The sequence below is a fragment of the Gadus chalcogrammus genome, chromosome 19, assembly GCF_026213295.1.
Source record: "Gadus chalcogrammus isolate NIFS_2021 chromosome 19, NIFS_Gcha_1.0, whole genome shotgun sequence".
Classification (NCBI taxonomy): domain Eukaryota; kingdom Metazoa; phylum Chordata; class Actinopteri; order Gadiformes; family Gadidae; genus Gadus; species Gadus chalcogrammus.
In genome coordinates this window covers 4,631,891-4,652,341 of record NC_079430.1, presented here as the reverse complement: position 1 = coordinate 4,652,341, position 20,451 = coordinate 4,631,891, and positions in this window count along the sequence as shown.

The following is a 20,451-nucleotide window of genomic DNA, read 5'->3' as shown; positions in this document are numbered from 1 at the left end:
CACAGAAATCCGCCCCTTTTTTATTTTTCAAAATCTCCCCTCCCCCTTCTCTCCTTCTTCCAATCTCCCGCCATGCTTTTCTTTTTATCTCCTCTCTTTATTCCCCAAAGCCTATCTGGCTCATTGTGACTTCACTTCCCTCTAAACCCTATCCTTTCTCCTCGCCTTTCCTCTTTCGCCATATTTACTTTCTTAGAAAACTGAATGTATTTAACGTTTTGCAAATCCTCAATATAAACATTTATTGAGAGCAGCCTTTGTCACTGTATTGTGTGCTGGTGTGGTGCTTTCCAAAACCACAGGACAAAGAACACCAACAGAGCGGGAACAATGGGGGAGACGACTGTGTGGGGAAACATCACGAGGGAGGCTGACCTGAACCACCCGTACCTGAACAGGCTGCCGGAGAAGATCTCCACAGAGACATCCCCTCCACCTCAGTGGAGCCACTCCCTTCTGGTCTGAGCTATACACAACCTAAGAGCAGCAGCAACCGAGCAAAGGCTATATGGATTCCAACGGCAAAACTAAAATAAACAAGATGCTGTTGCCATGAGTCTGGGGAAAAACATGGACCGCGTGATGTGATGAACATGGAAACATAAGGGATTCGCAGTATACTTACTATTTATTTTGTATAATTGTTGGTATACAGTTATTGACATGCACTTTAAATACCTGGCCGGATTGTGATGTTACAGAAGATGGTTGATATATATCACCGTGGACTAAATTTTGTTGTTCATCTGATGTGCCTATAATGTCAAACGTCTATTTGTTTTGTGTTTACTAGCCGGAAGATAACGTTTTCTAGGTTTAAGTTTGAGGCTCCAATCAAATCGTCTTCTGTTCTTAGTAGTGCTTCAAATTGACCCGGATGTATTTAAGTGTCCTCCATTATAAGATCTGTAAGGAAATGTTCTTCAATGCTTTCTTGTCTCCTTTAGCATAGGTTACACTGGACCATCCATAACAAAAAGGAAGGAGAAATATCGTCACAGAATTCCTTGCGGCAGCAACATTTAAAACGATGTAATTCAACCGTAATTCCGCAATACTGGTCATGTTGCACACTGCTCATATCGTTGCTGATTCAGCAATTTCCATCTCATTACTTGCTAAAATGCTCATGTTTTTAACGTTCAGAAATATGTTAAAACCCATAGGCAAACCATGAACGTGACACTACTTTTGTAAAATCCTCAAAGTAAAATTAACATTGTGCATTTGCAAGACATATTTCTTGAAGAAGCCTTGAGGAGTGTTATTCATTAATTTAACATCAGTCACAGATGCTGAAAGTCTTGCCTTAATAAAGGCAAGGGTATAAACTGGAACATGTCTTCAGCGGGAAGATAATCTGGCTGAGGTTTCTGTGGGTTCAAATTGCTTTATAAATGGGTATGGTGAATTAAGTGAATTCAGACCTACAGGCAGGGTGTGAAGGGAACGGGCTGGAGGTTTGCAGGCCTACAAAAACCTACAAAAACCTAAACCTAAACAAGGTAAAGCAAATAATTTAGCTGGGCACTGCCCCGGGCTAGTGTTGTGGACCCCTGTCTTCTATATGGAAATGTATTGTGCGTATTATTTACTTATCTACAGATTAAATTAACTTTTCAACCATTGAGGCCAAAGCAATTATGAGTAGCCACAAGGTTGAGTGGTTCCTAACAGTTAGACCATTACATCATTGGTCCCTGTGCATTCTGCCCCCACTGCCCTGTTAGTAACCTCCTGCCATCTATGGTGTTGAAGGAGATGAAGAACCCTGAACGCAGGCACGCACAATGAGTTCACTGCAGATCTTTAGCCATGATCTGATGCCATGCATGAGGCACTTGGGGAAAGGCTGTTCATTAAAGGTGATCACTACAGCACTACAAAATAGGGTTGCTTGTCAGTATGATTGAGAATGAGCTAAATGAGCACGTGGAGTGTGTGGTGACGGCTGTGGAAGCAGCCGCACCTGGCCCGGGTCAGACTGCTTAGACTCGGGGGGCCGGATGAGACCCCTGTGATGCATTGAGCCGTCGATGCACTCAGGTTAAACCAACCGCACACGCACAGGAGACCTCGGGCATGGCAGCCTGCAGCACCTGCCCTGCATGTAACACACTTCCAAACACACTTGTGCAATGAACCGCTTTTCATAAATACCTTTCATTTAACGAGATAATCATGACAGATAAATACCGCTGATGATGTCAGAGGAAAAAGTCTTTCAAAGGACTCCTAAAAGAATCAACATGGAGGTGGTAGACCAACAGGAAGTGATGCAAACACACATTCATTTGGGCACAGAATTACTTGGAAGAAAAACCGAGAGACATCTGGTCTCTTTTATATGATTCAGGTCGTTAAGGTCTACTTAAATGATCACTTTGGAGGTTCTAGCCCTACATGAAGTGATGTAATTAGTAGGTCACCTTGCAGGTAAGGCCAATTGGGAGTGAGCTAGAGACCTGGCGTCTCTTATAAGAAGCTCACTCCAAAGTTTCCTTTGACCCCTAGTCACCTTCTGATTGCATTCTAATCTCACCTTTATATCCTGTAACATTTGAAAAAAGACCCGGAATGTCTATCTCACTACTCTCATGTATGTGCTTGCATCACTTACTGTAGGTCTAGAGGAAGTGTCTTTTGAAAATCTTTGTCATTTTACTTTACTGATTGATCATTCACACTTCAAACACCTTTTAAAGCATTATGAATGTCATGACCTGAAAATCCAAGTTTTCATTGTAAGAACAACATCAGTTACATTGAATAAAACACAATATTACAGCTCAGATGACTACACAACACAAAGACAGGGATTCAAATGACATGCAAGCTGTGGTTTCAGCAGCATCAGCGTCCAGAGATCAGCAGCTTCCATAGCAACCACCATAGCAAACGATAGAGAACGTTGCAATACCTAGCAATCTTAACATCTCAAACTTTCAATGATTTTCAAAGATTTTGAAAATAAAATGAGAATGACCTTGTCAAAAACATGAAGGAGCATGATCAGTGCCAAACCAAGGCCAGACTGCTGCTGAAGCCTCCTCCTCTGGATGACATAAGGCGGCACAAAGGTGCCTCCCGCCTGGCCCAGATATTGCGGAGGTGTCCATGCCCTTCACCTGCCCCCAGCCACCCACTTAAAAGTCAGGCCTTGTGTGCCTTCCTCAAAAAGCTGGCTGAGAGAAGGAAGCGAGGGCTGCTCCATTATACAATAAAAGGAACAGATTCCTTGTTGCTGAACTTATAAAATAGAAAAAAATATATATAAATATTATAACTGTACATTTAAACCGGGTGTGTTGATTTAAAGGAGTCAAATACAAAGCTCTACAGTTGCTGATTTAATGGAATAGTGTTGACCAGCACATTGCTTCAATCCACAGATCAACCTAACCTCCTGTCAGAGCTGTGCAGACCTCTGCTCTGACCACTTACTCCCTGTACTGTGCAAGCCCCTTCCGGCTTCCGCCCATCTCTTACTATATAGCAACTTCTGTTTTACAATAGTGTCATCTCAAACACATGAGATTCCTGCTTTAAGTGCAGCATCACACTTTATGTTCTTACTGTGAGGGGCATTGGAATTCTCGTCAACACCAGAGCACATCTGGTGATAAAAAAAAAGAAATACCAGAAGGCAAAGTGACTATCAAGCTTAATATATTGGCCATGCAGATGAATGTAGGATATAAATGCAGGACATAGCCACCATGTTGTCCTGTTTATTAAACACTTCCATTTACATCCAGACTTTTAACAATTCTTAAGAATAGTTGAGTTGGAAGCCCCTTCACCACTGGTTTTACAGAGAGCTAATGATTAAAGTGTTTCTTAGGTAGCCACTCTTTTATAGGTGCATCACTCACAAATAGGTCCAGTGGAGTAAATATTTAAAAAAAACACGGTGTGAAAGAAAAGGTTCTTGATTTATTAATGTGCGAACAAAAATACAAGAAAAGTTCTTGAATTATTGACTGAAGACAAAATGTAACAGAAGAACCATTTATTCACTTTACAAAATGAAATAGTCATGATCCTGCAGAGGTAAGGAAAAGTGGTTTTGGGCTGCCAGCCTGTTCCTATAAAGCTGTCTACCAGTCTGTTCCCATGTCCGTGCACCTCCACAGGTGGTGGTGCGAGTGCCACTGGATCCTCTTCATCTCCAGGATGTCCCCAGCAGTGATGCACATGTTATGTAACAGTGCACACACAGCGGCAACTTCATTAGCAAAGGTGTGATCTCCTTCTCGGCTTTGAGGACAGTTCCACACCAGGCCCTCTCTATAATTGTCCGGGCTCTGGCATGGTGAACGTTGAAGCAGGTCTCCATTCTTCCCCTCACTGGTTTGCGGTGTGGGGGTTATGAGGTTGACTGTTGCAGTCAGAATCCCCAATCCCACAGAATGAAGTTTCCAGCTGGTGGGTAACAGCCCTTGAAAATCGACTAAGTACTATTTCTTAGCACCCTGGTGTCGTGGACTGAAACCAACCCATGTGTCCAAACATATGCCAGTGCTGTGACAGATTGCCTGAAGTTGGAAATAGGGTAAACGCTGCTTCCTGTTCAGGTTATCTTGTGCATGTGGACCATGGGGAGCCTTGATGTGGACTCGGCATCCCTCAATGGTTTCAAAACTGGCTGAAGGCTGGTCCGTCGTCTAGGTGATGGAAGCCATTGCCAATTTCAGCACACATTCTTACGAAGGCTGTTTAACATCTAAAGGCACAATCAAAGCAACACTTCAAGGTGTACACTGAGTCTTATGGTCTTTCTTCAGATATTAGGTGCATAGCCTTATAAAGAGATTACACTAAACACAAAACGGAACTCTGTCTTTCAAGATAAGGGGATAGATTATCCAGATTATGATTCAACTATACACGTTTGAAACATGTTGTGCCTATCTTGCATGAATGTGACACATATTACCACAAAATCATATTAATTGGGATTCACGTTGACAGGAGCGGACAGGGGGGTGAGTGTCGCAACCATTCTCAATGTGACAACCATTGTGTTTCACTCTTGAGACTGGGAGTCAATATTTCTTTCTTTATTTAAATTCCAACCTCAGTAATGAAGTTATAATCTTCACCGGGTTGCTCACGCTATAAAGTGTGAAACAACATGTAAGGACGCACAGAGCGATGTATCTAAGATGCTCTTTTAGCAGTCTATCTTGGAGGACTTGCTGTGGTGTTTTTCCACAGCAGACCCACGTGGCATAATCACGTTGCTTAGTGTAAGTGCCTTCAGATGCGCCGTGCTCCGCAGTCATCCGGTCCTAAGTTCTTAAGAATTCTCCTTCACATCTTTCTTGACCACATGACATTTTTCATCAAGGAAAAGTGGTTCTCTCCTCCCTCAGTGTAATGGTGCAAGATGTCATGGCCTCCTATGACCTCATGATGGGCAGGGCTCGAACAGTTATTCTAATTAGTCGTAACTTCCCAAATCCACAGCAATGTTCATATTAATTACACACACACATGCACACACACAGACAGACGTGTGCTTTAGGCTGTGAGAATGTATGGGTTTTCCGACAGAGAGCGATCAGCCTGTGAGTCTGTTCATCTCTGGATAACTATATCTGTGTCAATAAAGATAAGGCTACTCATTTGCTAAAGCTGAATCAGCTTTAGTAGGTTAGTAAGTTAGGTCTTGTAGGCTACGTTGTGAGGCGGTTTATACTCTGCTCACTGGGACAGCAGCTCCCTCGTTCAGCTCCTTTATAGAGACAAAGCATATCACACAATAACATATTCTGATTAATAGCGTCACATTTTTTAGAACGCTATAACACTAGGGGCCCTATCTTGCATCCTGCGCAATTGACTTAATCACTGGCGCATGTGTCGTCGCTAGTTTGCAACTGGCACATAGCGTTCTTTTCCCACCTGCGCCACGCGTCGGTAAATTAGGGAATGATCTTGCGCCCCAAGAGGCGGTTCGAAAGGAGGAGGCGTGTTCTGGCGCAAACGTTCCCTGGTGCTATTTTGAAGTTTCAGAAACCACTTGCGCCACAAACCAGGAAATACCTGGTTTAAAGTCAGTGGCGCGATGTTCAGATGCTATTTTAAGGGCGCATGCATAATGTTGCTTGTGCACCTCACGCATACACTTTGCTTCTCTCATCTACCTAGCCACACATTCTTGGTAAATTATTTGGGAAAGAACAGCTGATACAGCGGTAATAAGTTGTACTTTTAAATCAATGCATCTGCAAACACAGTACAGAAAACACATATTTTCTGGACACAGATATTGTGTACATGCTCATAACTTTTAGGATTGATGAGTATTTGATTGTGAGAAAACATTCTTTTACCGCGAGTGAGTGTTAAAAAGAATGAATGAATGCCTGCGCGTGTGTGTATGTGTAAAATAATTAATGAATGTGCGCGCGCGTGTGTGCGTCCATCTGTTTAAACACACGCAAACTAAACACGTAACGCATTATACAGTCCATGGCAATGTATATTAACGGGGGGACACATGCATATTAGGAACACAAGTCGATAACGATAATGCATACAATACTGATAAGAAACGATGTTTATAATGCATTGCGTATATATCATTAAATAGAACCACAGTTACCACATATCACATGTTATATAAGATTTCTTTGCCGAAATGTGTTTGAGGACTCAGTATTTCAGAAGGTGTGGAAGAAAACCTTATTCCACGTGTGAATTAGGCCATATTATTTGGCCATAAACTGAGCCATTTGAAGTTTGAAATACCTTTGCATCTGTCTCATCGGAGACTGCAGACGCGCTGTCAAAATATCAACTTGTCAGATTCAAATGCGCTCATGGCTCTTAAAGGGGATGGGAGCTGGCACTCTCATTGGTTTATTGCCCGTTACGCCCAAACCACACCTACGGGTAATTAGGCTACTTCAGACCAACCCTTTTTAGATATGCGACGGGCGCAAGAGTCACTTTTCGCGCCGGTAAACTAGCAACATCGCCGTAGAACCGCCCACAGCTACTTGCGCTTGGCGCTCCTCACTTGCGTTTCAGACCGTTAAAATAGGGCCCAAGGTGTCATTTGAAATACTTTTTGGACTATTATGTTACTCTTACTCAGAGATAAGTAGCTAGTATCTCCTAATGTTTACACATCTATAATTCATTCTAGATAATCTTCCAGCGTCACAATTCTTTGAGATGAATGCCACCGCATCGAGGGCTGTTTTCTTTGTGTGTTGGGTCTGGGTCTCAGATATGGTAGGCAAAAATTCAACACCCTCAAATCTGTTCTGTGTAAAGCAATGGTAGTTCAACCTGGGTGTCCATACTCTGTGATGTTTTTGGGTTTCACTCGGGGTTACGTTCCGATATTTTGGTTGTCAAAATACCTGAGAGCTTGTAGGAGTCTGTACATCTATTATTGACTTTATCAAGGTTTCTCTATGCTAGTGGATTCACTTGGGGCAAAACAAACAGAATGCAGGTTACATTTGTAGAAAACTGTGGGGGTGTGTGTTTGGCTGATGGCTGTTTTATGCAGCCTCACCTGGCAGAGTCTGATTGGACTCATTGGCTCGCCTTCCCTAACCCTGCATACCTGTTGCACATTGAGTGATTAATGTGGACAGGTTTAACTAGCCATCACCACACACACTCAGGGAGAGAGTTTTCTGGAAAGGAGCAATGTCTATGGTCAACCTAGGTGACTTCTATCTGGCTCCTCCAGACAAATGGATGCAAGGTTGTGAGGTTGAAAGACCCATTTATTATAAAGGTTTGTAGACAATGATACTGGACCTGATTTCCCATGTTGTCATGCAGGAGATTTCACGACAGAATACCCATTATAACAGGCAGCCAGGATACCCAAAATCAGAACACGTAGCTGTTGCTTGAATGCGTCTGGGAAATACCGGCCTTCATGTCTTTTTATTAACCAAAAAGAAATCATCAGGTGTTTTTCGCTGGGCTGTTTGTGTTTTTATAGCCTCTCACTCTAAATTGGACTTTTACAACGCAACGTTGGAGGAATTTTAAAGTACACTTATTTATTTTACCAATAGCCTACATCATTTTGCCAACATAATAGGAATATATTGCCAACTTGGGTGTATTTGCAACTGCGCACAGGCACTCCGAATCAATGTCCCTGATCGCTTCTGGACTGCTTGTAGCAAAGTAGCCTTTAACGTTTTCACACCTTGGTACGTCTCTGCTCTCTTTTCTCAAGGAGACGCATTAGAGCTCTAATAGGTGGTGTAGCATCTGCAGTTGATCAGCTCAACTGCCCTTCGATTGGTGCGAGGGGGGAAATCATATTTTCAATCAACTTCCACTAATAAACGAAGGACGTTGAAGACAAACCGTAGTCGGCTGCGTAAGCAGGTCGTGCCCATCTCTGTTCTAGGAGGCTCTGTAGAATATACAAAGGGCTATGTCACCTAGTTGATACATGCTGCTGCAGTCTTTTTCTTTCAGGCTGGCCCAGTTGTTGTTCTATGTTGTTGTCCACCTTTTGTCGGTTTCCTGCCTTTTCTCTCTGCTCACCTTTTCCTCGGTGTCTTGTTACTGCCCAGACTATTTGTACCCTGTGTCGTTAGTGCCACCTTGTCTGATTGTTTTATACCTGGCACTAGTCAGTTTGTTCTGCCTTATTTCAGCCTGCCTGCTTAATTCTGGATTTGACTTTCTGCCTGCCCCTGGACTAGTCTCCTGAACGGGAACCTGGCTCTCCTTTCTTTATTGGTTTTGTAATAAGCGGCCTTGTGCCCTTCCCATTTCCTCCTGAGACGCAGGATTATTGTTTGAGTTGAAACCTTGCTTCAAATAAATATTTTTAAACTTTAATCTGCATTAGGGTTCAGTTTCCAAACACAAATGACAAACGGTAACAAAAGACCAACGATCTCCTGCTGCTGTTGTATTTGAGGAACTGGAGTATATACGCTGTGCAGGGTAGGCTAGGTAAGCCTTCATCCTCATGGCCTTTGCCAGGCTCCTAGAGTTAGCCCTTGGTATAACTTACACCTTTTCTCTCTAGATTCCCCAGCCTCGGAATATGTTGCTGAATGCCACCGCCAAAGCGGTGGCAGCTGTGTGAGACGCTGTGAATTCTGGAAAAAGGAGATCATCGTGGTGGAGGTTTTGATCCATGAAGTGTGTGTTTAAATTGAACATGGCTATGGGCACACACTGGACCAGCAGATGTCACTTTTTGATGTGCGAATTGATGTGGCGTTGTCCTTTAAAATGCCAGCCAGTGGCGGTTCAACGTCCAGTTACGCCCCGGGCAAGACTCCCTCCAAGCGGGGGGGGGGGGGGGGGGGGGGGGTTGTATCATGACCCTACAGACTTCAGTGGGGGCTTCATTCCGCCTGTGGGCGGCACCTTCTCAGCGAGCAGGTGTGCGCCTGCAGCCAGAGAGTGCGCCATAATACCAATTCCCCACACAATGTTATGTACTTCATTGAAAACCGCTACGCAGCGCATTGTTTTTTTTACTGCTCGTGGCGCCCCCCAAGTGATTTAGCGCCCCCCACAAATATGGCTCCCCGGGCTGCCTGGTTCGCCCGTGCCTAAAACCGCCACTGATGCCAACAATATGTGTATAGACTGTTTGGTGTAACTGCGGCAGGCAAACGTGTGTGAAATATTTAGGTGCTGGAAGGACATAGCATGGCTCTGAGAAGAGGAAGAGTCGTCTGAACCCTGCTTCTTCCACTACAGATCAAGGCCAACGAATTCCATTATTTTGGCTGATATTTCTTTTGATTTCTTACTGTCCCTGCTATAGGGTTCCTGCCTTTTAAATTTATCGCCATCTGTCAGGTAGTGACGGATGACTGAGTTGCTAAAAGGTTAGATTGCTTCTCGGCTTTGCGGCAGCTTGCCTTTCATAGTCGCCGTATTCTTTGACGTGACAGATTCTCATGTCTAATGAGCTCCATGGTATTAAACTGCGCTTCATTTCCACTATGGGGGATTCAGCTTCACACATATTGCATGTAGCTTTTCTGAGGTCCTTTTCAGACACCATAGAGAAATCCCAGACAAGGGGAAGACATTTTAGTGAGCCTTTGTTGCCACTTAAATAGAGAAAAGTCTCCTGTATTTTGCCTCATCTGATGGTGTCTTATAATATAATACAATATAATAATCGGTGCAACCCTAGTTGTGCTTTTTTTTGTTACCGTTGATTGTGTTACAGTTTCTGTGATTTACAGTTATGTTCAGTAACATTTTGTTGTACTAGAATTGGTTGTGTTGCAGTTGTGTTGCAACGATGTTGTGTCATGGAATTTTACAATTGGTTGTGTTACAGTCATGTTTGAGATATGTGCCCAATCCCAAAGTGAACCCTGAGGACTAAGGATTAAGGACTCACAGACTTAATTGATCTCAGGTGCTAAGTGAGCGAGTGTGTGAGGCCACATGGCCTCTGGTAGGTATGGGATTGGGACAGCACTTCACGAGACCACATGTTACCTTGACAAATTTAATGACAAAGATGTTGCTGACACATGCCGGTTTAGGATTTCTCTCTTTTTTTTTTTTTGTAAATGCAATGAAAGCAATCGGCTACAGCAATTTATTGATATTAGAAAATATAATTTTTACTATTGAATACTTCAGTATAAAGGATGCATTGAATAATTTAGGTGATTATTGGCCTACACATACTAATCATTAGTCAGAACGGGCTATATTTGGCTGAATTATAAGTAGTAATATGAAGAGTTTGGGAGCCAAAAGAGCAGGCTCTTGTTGGTGAGCTGATCCAAATGATCCGGCTCACTAAAAAAAGGCAGAAATTCCTATCTGGTCTCACATAGAGTGGCAAAGTCACGCCTCTTCCGGTAGAGCCCATGGGACCTATGAGATCGAAAAATATGTATGGGTTTCAACGGAGAGAAAGTGATTATCTTCTGGTCCCAGTCTTTATATGCCCCGGATTACACATGTGTTATTTGTGGATTTAAATGATAATTTTTCATGTCAAGAGTTTGACTGTTTATTGTGCAATTGTTCAGTTAAAGGCTGTAGAGAAAACACAATGAGAAAGTCTACATGTCTCGTATGTGCCTTCACGCTCCCTGCGACTGGCGTTGACAAGAACGACAATCTCTCCATCGGCATAACTGAAACTCTCCACATGACCCAATTTATTATGGTTTTCACCTCTTTTGATGCTTTTATCCTTCCTTTGGAAAAAAACTAACATTATCAAACTTCACGAAAATGTTTAATTTTCTTTGCATGAAAAATTATGTGTAATCTGGGGCATATAAAGACTGAGACCAGTAAAGAATGACTTCCTCTCCATTGAAACCCATTCATATTTTTCGATCTCATAGGTCCCATTTGCTCTACCGGAAGGGGCGTGACTTAGCCACTCTATAGATAGTAGCCTTGTCTTGTTGTTTACCTTCCTAATTTCTGGATTTCCCTATGGTCTCCGTGGTAAACGTCACAACGTTTTGAACTGTGGATAATTCCCTTAGGTGAAGTCTACTCTGCACTGATGCAGACTCACGGAAAGGGCTCGTTAAGTGTAGACTCAAACCCTTTGGAATTCGACATTGGGACAGCCCTAAAGCCTTAATAATTTCACAAGAACTCGCAATAAAGTCTGTGAGTCCGTGAGTCCGGACATTGGGATTGGGCCATGGTGTGTAAGTTATGTTGTGTTATATTTTGTTGTTGTTGTGTGGGTTGTGTGTCAGTGGGTTATGTCCCTTTCAGCCAGAAGCCAGGAGCTGTACTGATAAGCAGCCAAGAGTCTTTATTGAGCCTCTAAAATGTCAAAATTGTGGTCTTTCATTTTCCTTTCCTTCGATTTCCTATTCCTAATTTTCTAATGTGCTAATGTTTGTATGTGAATGTATTGTGGTAACCTGGCACGGTGAACGAACCGCCACCTCAAATAGCACACGATTCTCTTAAGTTCTTAAGCCACAAAGGAACTTTTAACAATACAAAATAAGGATTATTTTGTATAATCTATATATGTTCTTGTGAGTAAGAGCATATTTACTCTTACTCACAAGAACAGAAAGATAATTGGCGGGATCCACAGCCTGGTTCCGCTGGGTGGAACCACCACAGCCAAAACGGCTGGTCTCTCCTCAGGCCCAAGCCAATAGGGCCCTGAATGCGCCTTCGAGCAGGCTATTTAAGGTCTGCTCTCCCATTGGCCATCAGGTGCTCTGCATCAAGTTGATTGGCAAGGGCCGGGTTGCCACAGTATTTTTATAACAATGTGACTTCCCAATAAGGAGACTAATTTAGATGAAATCTGTTCTGATGCTGTGAGGTGTTTAGCTGAACATCACTTAATGAAGAGCTTGAAAGGTCTTAAAAGACCCACAATGTTTTGCCACGAGAGCCACTACATGAGACATGAGAAACACTAAAGACTTTAGAAAACCAAATCCAAAGGGCCAGAGGGAAGGAGCGGTTGGTTGGAGTCAAGTATCTCTGAATATTGGCGTCATGAACAGGTTGATAAAGATGCTGTGATGGAAAGCCCTGAGATTGTTAGCTAGTCTTGAGGAAGGAAATCTGACTGAGGAGGAGTGGAATCGACAGATTGTGTTAATCCACTGGCCTCTGATGGAGGTGGAAACATCAAAACTTCCCCTGGCTTTCCCTCCCTCCCTTCCTCTCTCCCTGATTGGACAGATATAAGTCTAAATGTTGATTACCTGTCCATCACACACACTATTAAAATATGGGTAGAGATTTTCAATCATTAAAAGGAATGCCATGTAGGATTTTTAATACAGAAATTGCTTTAAATTGCCAACGTAAAACAAATTATTTTTCAATGTATTAATGATAAAGTAGAGCATTATGTTTTTTTAACAAACTGCTCATTTGCGTTATGTTCACACTGGCAGGGCACAGGCTGGTGCAGACATTTGGATTTCTGAAGTTCACCTAAATGTTGTTTTTCATAAAGATTGTTTAAGTTGTAATTGTAATAAGTAAAACATTCAAATATATAGCAGCAATATGTCCATTATGTGCCAGAGAGAGAGAGAGCGAGAGAGAGAGCGAGAGAGAGAGCGAGAGAGAGAGCGAGAGAGAGAGCGAGAGAGAGAGCGAGAGAGAGAGCGAGAGAGAGAGCGAGAGAGAGAGAGAGAGAGAGAGAGAGAGAGAGAGAGATATATCTATACATTCACATCCCTCCATTGGAGTGCAGAATCCGTGGGTAACGGGACACAAGTGTTCCTGTGAACAATCAGTTGGGGCTTTGGGTGCAGGTAAACCAAAACAAACATAGCTCATAGCTAATGTCTGAAGACGATTCAGCTTTTTTTAATCTGTTTACAGAGATTATCCCAAAATTAGTCTAGACATGAAACCCGACCAAAAATATGAAAACAGTGACCGGCCAACAAAACTCTTGGCCGGACTGTAATCCGGCTTCACTGGAAACCACAGAAACATCTCCCCAAGTCCCAAGAGGTCAATCGTCATCAGACGGTAGCCAATGGTCTGCGAGTTTGTGTGAGGTGTTACTGGTGAGGTGCATGTTGTGCAGGTTTGGGGACAGTGTTTTCTCTCTGCAGGAAGAGGATTACCGCAACAATAATAGACTCTCCCAACGGTGGCTTAGCTAGACACACCAAAAAGTACTGCAGTACTCATGTTTAGATTATCATTATATTAAGAAGAACTGCAGTACACATATCGGCATTATAAAACAAATCAAGCATTAGCACCGATTTACATACTGATACTGCCGATGAGTTGACAAACCACAGTATTATCTAGTATAAAGTTGTACATTATTATATCCCATTATATATTTAGAAGCTTATGAAACATTATGGTGTGTGTGTGTGTGTGTGTGTGTGTGTGTGTGTGTGTGTGCGTGTGCGTGTGTGTGTGTGTGTGTGTGTGTTAATCTGTTGTTTTGAAACAGCAGAATTCATGAGGAGACATTTTAATGAGCTCCAAAAACAAACGCCACAAACTGTTTTACTGTTTCACTCTAAACTAGATTCAGATGCTCTGGTGGGAATGCATCATTAACACCAGTACCACCTCTCTCTCTCCCTCCCTCTCCCTCTCTATCTCCCACCATCACTCTCTCACTCCCACCCTCTCTCTCTCTCTCTCTCTCTCTCTCTCTCTCTCTCTCTCTCTCTCTCTCTCTCTCTCTCTCTCTCTCTCTCTCTCTCTCTCGCCAACCCACCCTCCATCCTCTTCGACTCTCTCTCTCTCTCTCTCTCTCTCTCTCTCTCTCTCTCTCTCTCTCTGTCTCTCTCTCTCGCCAACCCTCCCTCCATCCTCTTCGACTCACTCTCTCTCTCTCTCTCGCTCTCTCTCTCTCTCTCTCTCTCTCTCTTTCTCTCTCTCACTCTCTCTGTCTCTCTCTCTCGCCAACCCTCCCTCCATCCTCTTCGACTCTAGCTCTCTGTCTCTGTCTCTTTCTGGTGGGGGGAGGAGGTTTGAGGAGGTGGGAGCAGAGAAACAACAACACAGGCAGAATGTGTGAGAGGGAGCAGCAAGCAGAAGGTCTGGCTGTCAGACCGAGCAGCCAATTAGTCTGATGAGAAGTTAATGCCTGCACTCTGGATGGGTGGGGTGAGCTCCTGTCTCACTCCTCGCAATCATCCTCAAGCCACCCTCTCACCCTTCACACGTTTAACATGTTAATGTTGGAGATAGTGACGGGTTAAACAGGTTATTGTTAGAGTCAAGAAGGGAGCAGATTCAACATGTCAATGTCTGCGATAGTAACAGGTTCCAAATGATAATGTTAGAGATAGTAACAGGTTTCTGATGTTAATGTTAGAGATAGTATCAGGTTCAACTTGTTAATGTTAGCGATAGTAACAGGTACAAGATAGTACAGGTACAACATGTTACTTTTAGATATAGTAACAGGTTAGACATGTTAATGTTAGATATAGTACATTTACATTTACATTACATTTAGGGCATATAGCAGACGCTTTTATCCAAAGCGACTTACAATTAGTACATTTTTCATAAGAAGTGAAACAATATATTGTTCTCGGTACAGTAAAGAGGTTCATAGAACCAAGTGCATGTACTAACAATCACTAGGCTAACCCATTCCCCGTATACAGTAGTGATAGCAGCTACACAATTAAGTACTATGAATAAGTACAGCGTACATTAGGTGCATACAATTAGTGAGTTCATTAAGTGCCAGGATGTACAACATACAATGGTGGGCGTAAAGGAGTGGATGACTATGCAGAGTCTAGGGGAACTCTGACCAGGTGAGTTTTGAGTCTTTTGCGAGATCTGGTGAGTGACTCTGCAATCCTGACATCAGCAGGGAGCTCGTTCCACCACTGAGGTCCCAAAACAGAGAAGAGTTGTGACTTTGCTGATAGACCTTGGCTTGCTCTTAGCGATGGCGGTACCAGACTTCCAGCTGAGGTAGTTGAGCAGTGGGATCGAGCTGGGGTGTGTGGTTTGACCAACGCTTGGAGGGAGGCAAGGGCAGTTCCATAGACCTACTTGTATGCCAGTACCATCATCTTGAATCTGATGCAAGATACTACAGGGAGCCAGTGGAGGTCCCGGAAGAGGGGGGTCACATAGGAGAATTGGGTTAGTTGAACACGAGGCACGCTGCCACGTTCTGGATTCGCTGCAAAAGTTTAATCGCAGAGGCAGGGAGTCCAGACAGGAGCGAGTTGCCGTAGTCGAGGCAGGAGATGACCAGCGCTTGGAATAGGAGCTTAGCTGCTTTCCCCGTGAGGAAGTGCCGGATCCTGCTGGTGTTGTAGAGTGCAAGTCTGCATGATCTGGCCACCGCGGTGATGTTTGCGTTGCAGCATAACTGATTGTCCAGTACCACACCAAGGTTTCTGGCAGTTGAAGAAGGAGATACGTCGACGTTCTCAACAGTGATTAGTAGGGAGATTCCCCGGCATTAGAAGGAGCTCAGTCTTATTGAGGTTAAGTCTCAGGTGGTGGTCAGTCGTCCAAGTGCTGACGTCTGCAAGACATTCAGATATGTGTGTTGCAATCAGAGTGTTGTCAGCGTAGCAGTGATAGGAAAAGCCGGGTGATGTAATTACAGAGCCCAGAGATCTGGTATAGAGGGAGAACAGAAGGGGCCCCAGTACAGAGCCTTGAGGAACACCAGTGTCAAGCATGCAAGGTTTGGACAAGGAGCCATTCCATGTTACCTGATAGGTGCAATTCATCAGGTAGGATGTGAACCAGGAAAGGGCAGATTCAGCAATGCCAAATTCGACGAGAGTAACAGGTTCAACATGTTAATGTTATAGTAACAGGTTCAACAGGTTGATGTTGGAGATAGTAACAGTTTCAACATATTAACGTTTGAGATTGTAACAGGTGAGATGTTAAAGTGAAAGATAGTTAAATTGTTCAAGATGTTAATGTTGAAGGTAATGAAATGAATAACATCTTAATGTAAGAGATAGTAACACGTTGAACATGTTAATGTGCGCTTTAGTGAGGGATGTTTAAGTTAGAGATAGTGAAATTCAAAGTATACATTTTAGAGGTAACAACTGGTTCCACATGTTAATTAAATAGATACTGAGGATCAGCACCGTTAAATCTTAATCTGAGGCCATGATTCTCAGCCGCAAATCGGTAGATTACCTACTCCGGGTAGGAAATGAGTCAGTAGCCCAAGTGAAGGAGTTTAAGTACCTAGGGGTCTTTTTCGTGGGTGAGGGGACGATAGAGTGTGAGATTAGCCAGAGAATCAGAGCAGCGGGGACGGTATTGCGTTCACTTTACCACACCGTTGTGACAAAAAGAGAGCTGAGCCGGAAGGCAAAGCTTTCGATATATACAGGTCGATCTTCGTGCCTACCCTCACCTATGGTCATGAAGGATTGGTGATGACCGAAATGATGAGATTGGGGGTACAAGCGGCCAAAATGGGTTTTCTCAGGAGGGTGGATAGCGTCTCCCTTAGAGATAGAGTGAAAAGGTCAACCATCCGTGAAGAGCTCGGACTAAAGCCTCTGCTCCTCTGCTTCTAATGGAGTCAGTTGAGGTGGTTCATCTGGTGAGGTTGCCTACTGGGCGCCTCCCTAGGGAGGTGTTCCAGGCACGTCCAGCGGGGAGTAGGCCTAAGGGAAGACCCAGGACTAGGTGGAGAGATTATATCTCAGCAATGGCCCTGGAACACCTTGGGTTCCCCCCGTCAGTGCTGGTCAATGTGGCCCGGGAAAGGGAGGTCTGGGACCGCCCGCTAGAGCTGCTGCCGCCGCGACCCGACCCCGGAAAATGGGTTTTGGAGATGAGGATGAGGATCCTGAGGATCAACATGTCAATGTTATAGATAGCAACAGGTTGTTATATATCATTGAATTTATGCTCCTGAGTCAACATTAACTATTAAACTAAATCCGGTTTTCATTATATATCCATTACTGCCCTAGTTAGCAGCAAAAAACAACGGAGCATTCTACATAAATATATTATTGAATCATTTCTTCAATAAAAAGCAATTGAAGAGATCAAATTTTAAACAAGAATCTTTTGTCTGCCCTGGCCATTGGTGTCGATGTACTCTCAACGGGGTTGCCATGGAAACTAGAATTCCACAGCTCAGTACCTGTCGTAGTACCAGCTGTATCTGAGTGCTCACTACTACCTGTCGTAGTACCTGGGTGTTCACTACTACCTGTCGTAGTACCTGGGTGTTCACTTCTACCTGTCATAGTATCAACTGTACCTGGGTGTTCACTACTACCTGACGTAGAATCAGCTATACTTGGGTGTTCACTACTACCTGGGTGTTCACTCCTACCTGTAGTACCAGCTGTACCCGGGTATTCACCGCCACCTTTCATTGTACCAGCTGTACCTGGCTGTTCACTCCTACCTGTAGTACCATCTGTACATGGCTGTTTACTACTACCTGTCGTAGTACCAGCTGTACCTGCGTGTTCACTCCTACTTGGGTTTTCACTTCTACCTGTCATATTACCAGCTATACCTTTGTGTTCACTACTACCTGTCGTATTACCAGCTGTACCTGGGTGTTTATCTGTCGTAGTACCAGCTGTACCTGGGTGTTCACTACTACCTGTCGTAGTACCAGTTGTACTTGGCTGTTCACTACTACCTCCTATAGTATCAGTACCTCCTTGGTCATCACTATTACGTGTCATAGTGCCACACATAGGTGCGCAGTGCGATCCCCCTTTAGAACAGTAGTGCGCAGGGCTTATTTGAGGTCAATTTAAACAGCTTCTATGAGAAAGTTTGACAAAGAATACCTGTAAAATAGTATAATAATTTATTCATGAATTAGGTTGAAACTTTTCATTGAGGTATCTCACACGAGACAATACTCATCAGTATACACAAGCATCTACAAACACAAACACACACACACCACGCGCATGCATGCATGTACGCACACACACCCGACCCCCCCCTCCCCCCACACACACTCACCCCCATTTAACATCTCATCTCTCTCTCTCTCTCTCTCTCTCTCTCTCTCTCTCTCTCTCTCTCTCTCTCTCTCTCTCTCTCTCTCTCTCTCTCTCTCTCTCTCTCCCTCTACCGAACACAGCAAATGTTTAAATTACACGACCAAGTAGGCAAGATTAATTAAAATGATTATCTTTAGTCAGAATATATTTCACAGCAGACTGCCGGCTGCCTGTCTTCTTTTCTGCCTGCTTTCTGTCTCTCCGTCTGTCTGTCTTTCTGTCTGTGCTTCTGTCTTTCTGTCTGTCTTTCTCTCTGTTTATCTGTCTGTCTGTCTGTCTGTCTGTCTGTCTGTCTGTCTGTCTGTCTGTCTGTCTGTCTGTCTGTCTGTCTGTTTATCTCATCTCTCTGTCTTTCTACCTTGCTATCTGTTGGTCCGTCTGGCTCTCTGTCTGAATGTCTGTCTGGCTGGCAGCCTTTCCCGTCTGTCCGTCTGTCTGTCTGTCCGTCCGTCTACCTCTGAAACAATAGCAGTTAATCATGTGGAAGCAGCCACCAGCATCGTTTGCCTAATATATGCAAATGTATGCTAATGGAAAGAGACCTGAGTCTCGTGTTAAATCTTTAATTGATTTCAGTTAGTGAACAATATTTAACATTAGAAAATGTAATTTGAACATATTTGGATAACTAAGACAATGTTAATGGATAATGAGTTATGAGAAATAAGTACCCCATTATGTTGTATATTACAAATGCCAATACCATTATTTTATGGAGAGACAGTATAAAACCGTAAAACAAAGTGTCTCACAGAAAGAGAAACACACACACGCGCTAACAAAGGCTCGCACACATGCACACACACACATACGCGCACGCAAGTCATTAACGTTCTTCTACTCAGCCAAATAAACTGCATTACCCAGCATGCATGGCTCACCTGTCTACAATCTACAGTCAGGGGGTCGGGTTCCTCATCTGGCTGATAGCACTTTGCTAGCACAATATATTGTATTAGCTGGAAGCTATCACAAAGCTATCGCCCTGCCATATAGCATCATTAGGAAATAAACCTTACGTCTGTTACAGTTTTTCTCAGTCGCTTCGGTACATTCCTCAGATCAGAATTGAAATTCTCAAAACTACTTGTTCAATCTTCACATCATTGTGTCACTTGTGCACATCAAAAAAGCTGTTTCTCATTTCTTCGAACAAGTTGCAAATGCTTTGGTACATTCATGCAAATGATTATGTATAATTCTCTGCTCTTTCCTACATTATCAATTGCTTATTTCATGTTGATCAAAATGTATTGTAATGGGTCTCTGTTGAATAGTCTCATCCCCACAACATTTAGGCATTAGTTCATTGCATAAGTCTTTACAAGCACAATGGTTGAATAAGTTGTCATAATATGTCAAGCATATATCTATACATTTCCATTAGACTTTTTTTTTCTAAATCTGTCCTGAATTGGTAAATTGCTACCAGGTGAATCTTGACCTTCTCTAAAGAAGGGAAATGTGTGAAGTGTTAGATCAACAAACGATCAACCAGTTTACTGAAATAGCTCAAAGGTGCATCTCATGACCCATGAACTGGCAAGTATATATATAGCTGGGATACAATGTTACATTGTCTGACAATGGAAGGACAAAGGATTGGAGGGGTCGACAGCCAGAGAAAGAGGAGGAGAGGAAGAGGAGCGAGGCTGCGTGAGAATGAGAATTTGTGACCCAACAGACAGGAACGTCAGGAGGTGTAGGAAGACTACACTGTAATTCCTACAGCAATGTATGTAAAGTTTAACCTAAGGAGATTGTCCTATGTTAACATTTCTAGCAATGACATGGTCTGTCAACAAATTACAGTACAAACAGTCAAAGCTTAAATGTGAATCTCGTCCAGTCTCTTGCAATAAATCTCCCACATACATTAAGGTGTAACTTACAATTTAAAATAATTGTCTTCAAAACTTTAGCCATAGTTTACATCAGAACACCCCTCCAGAGTACACTGTTACAATGACAACATGAC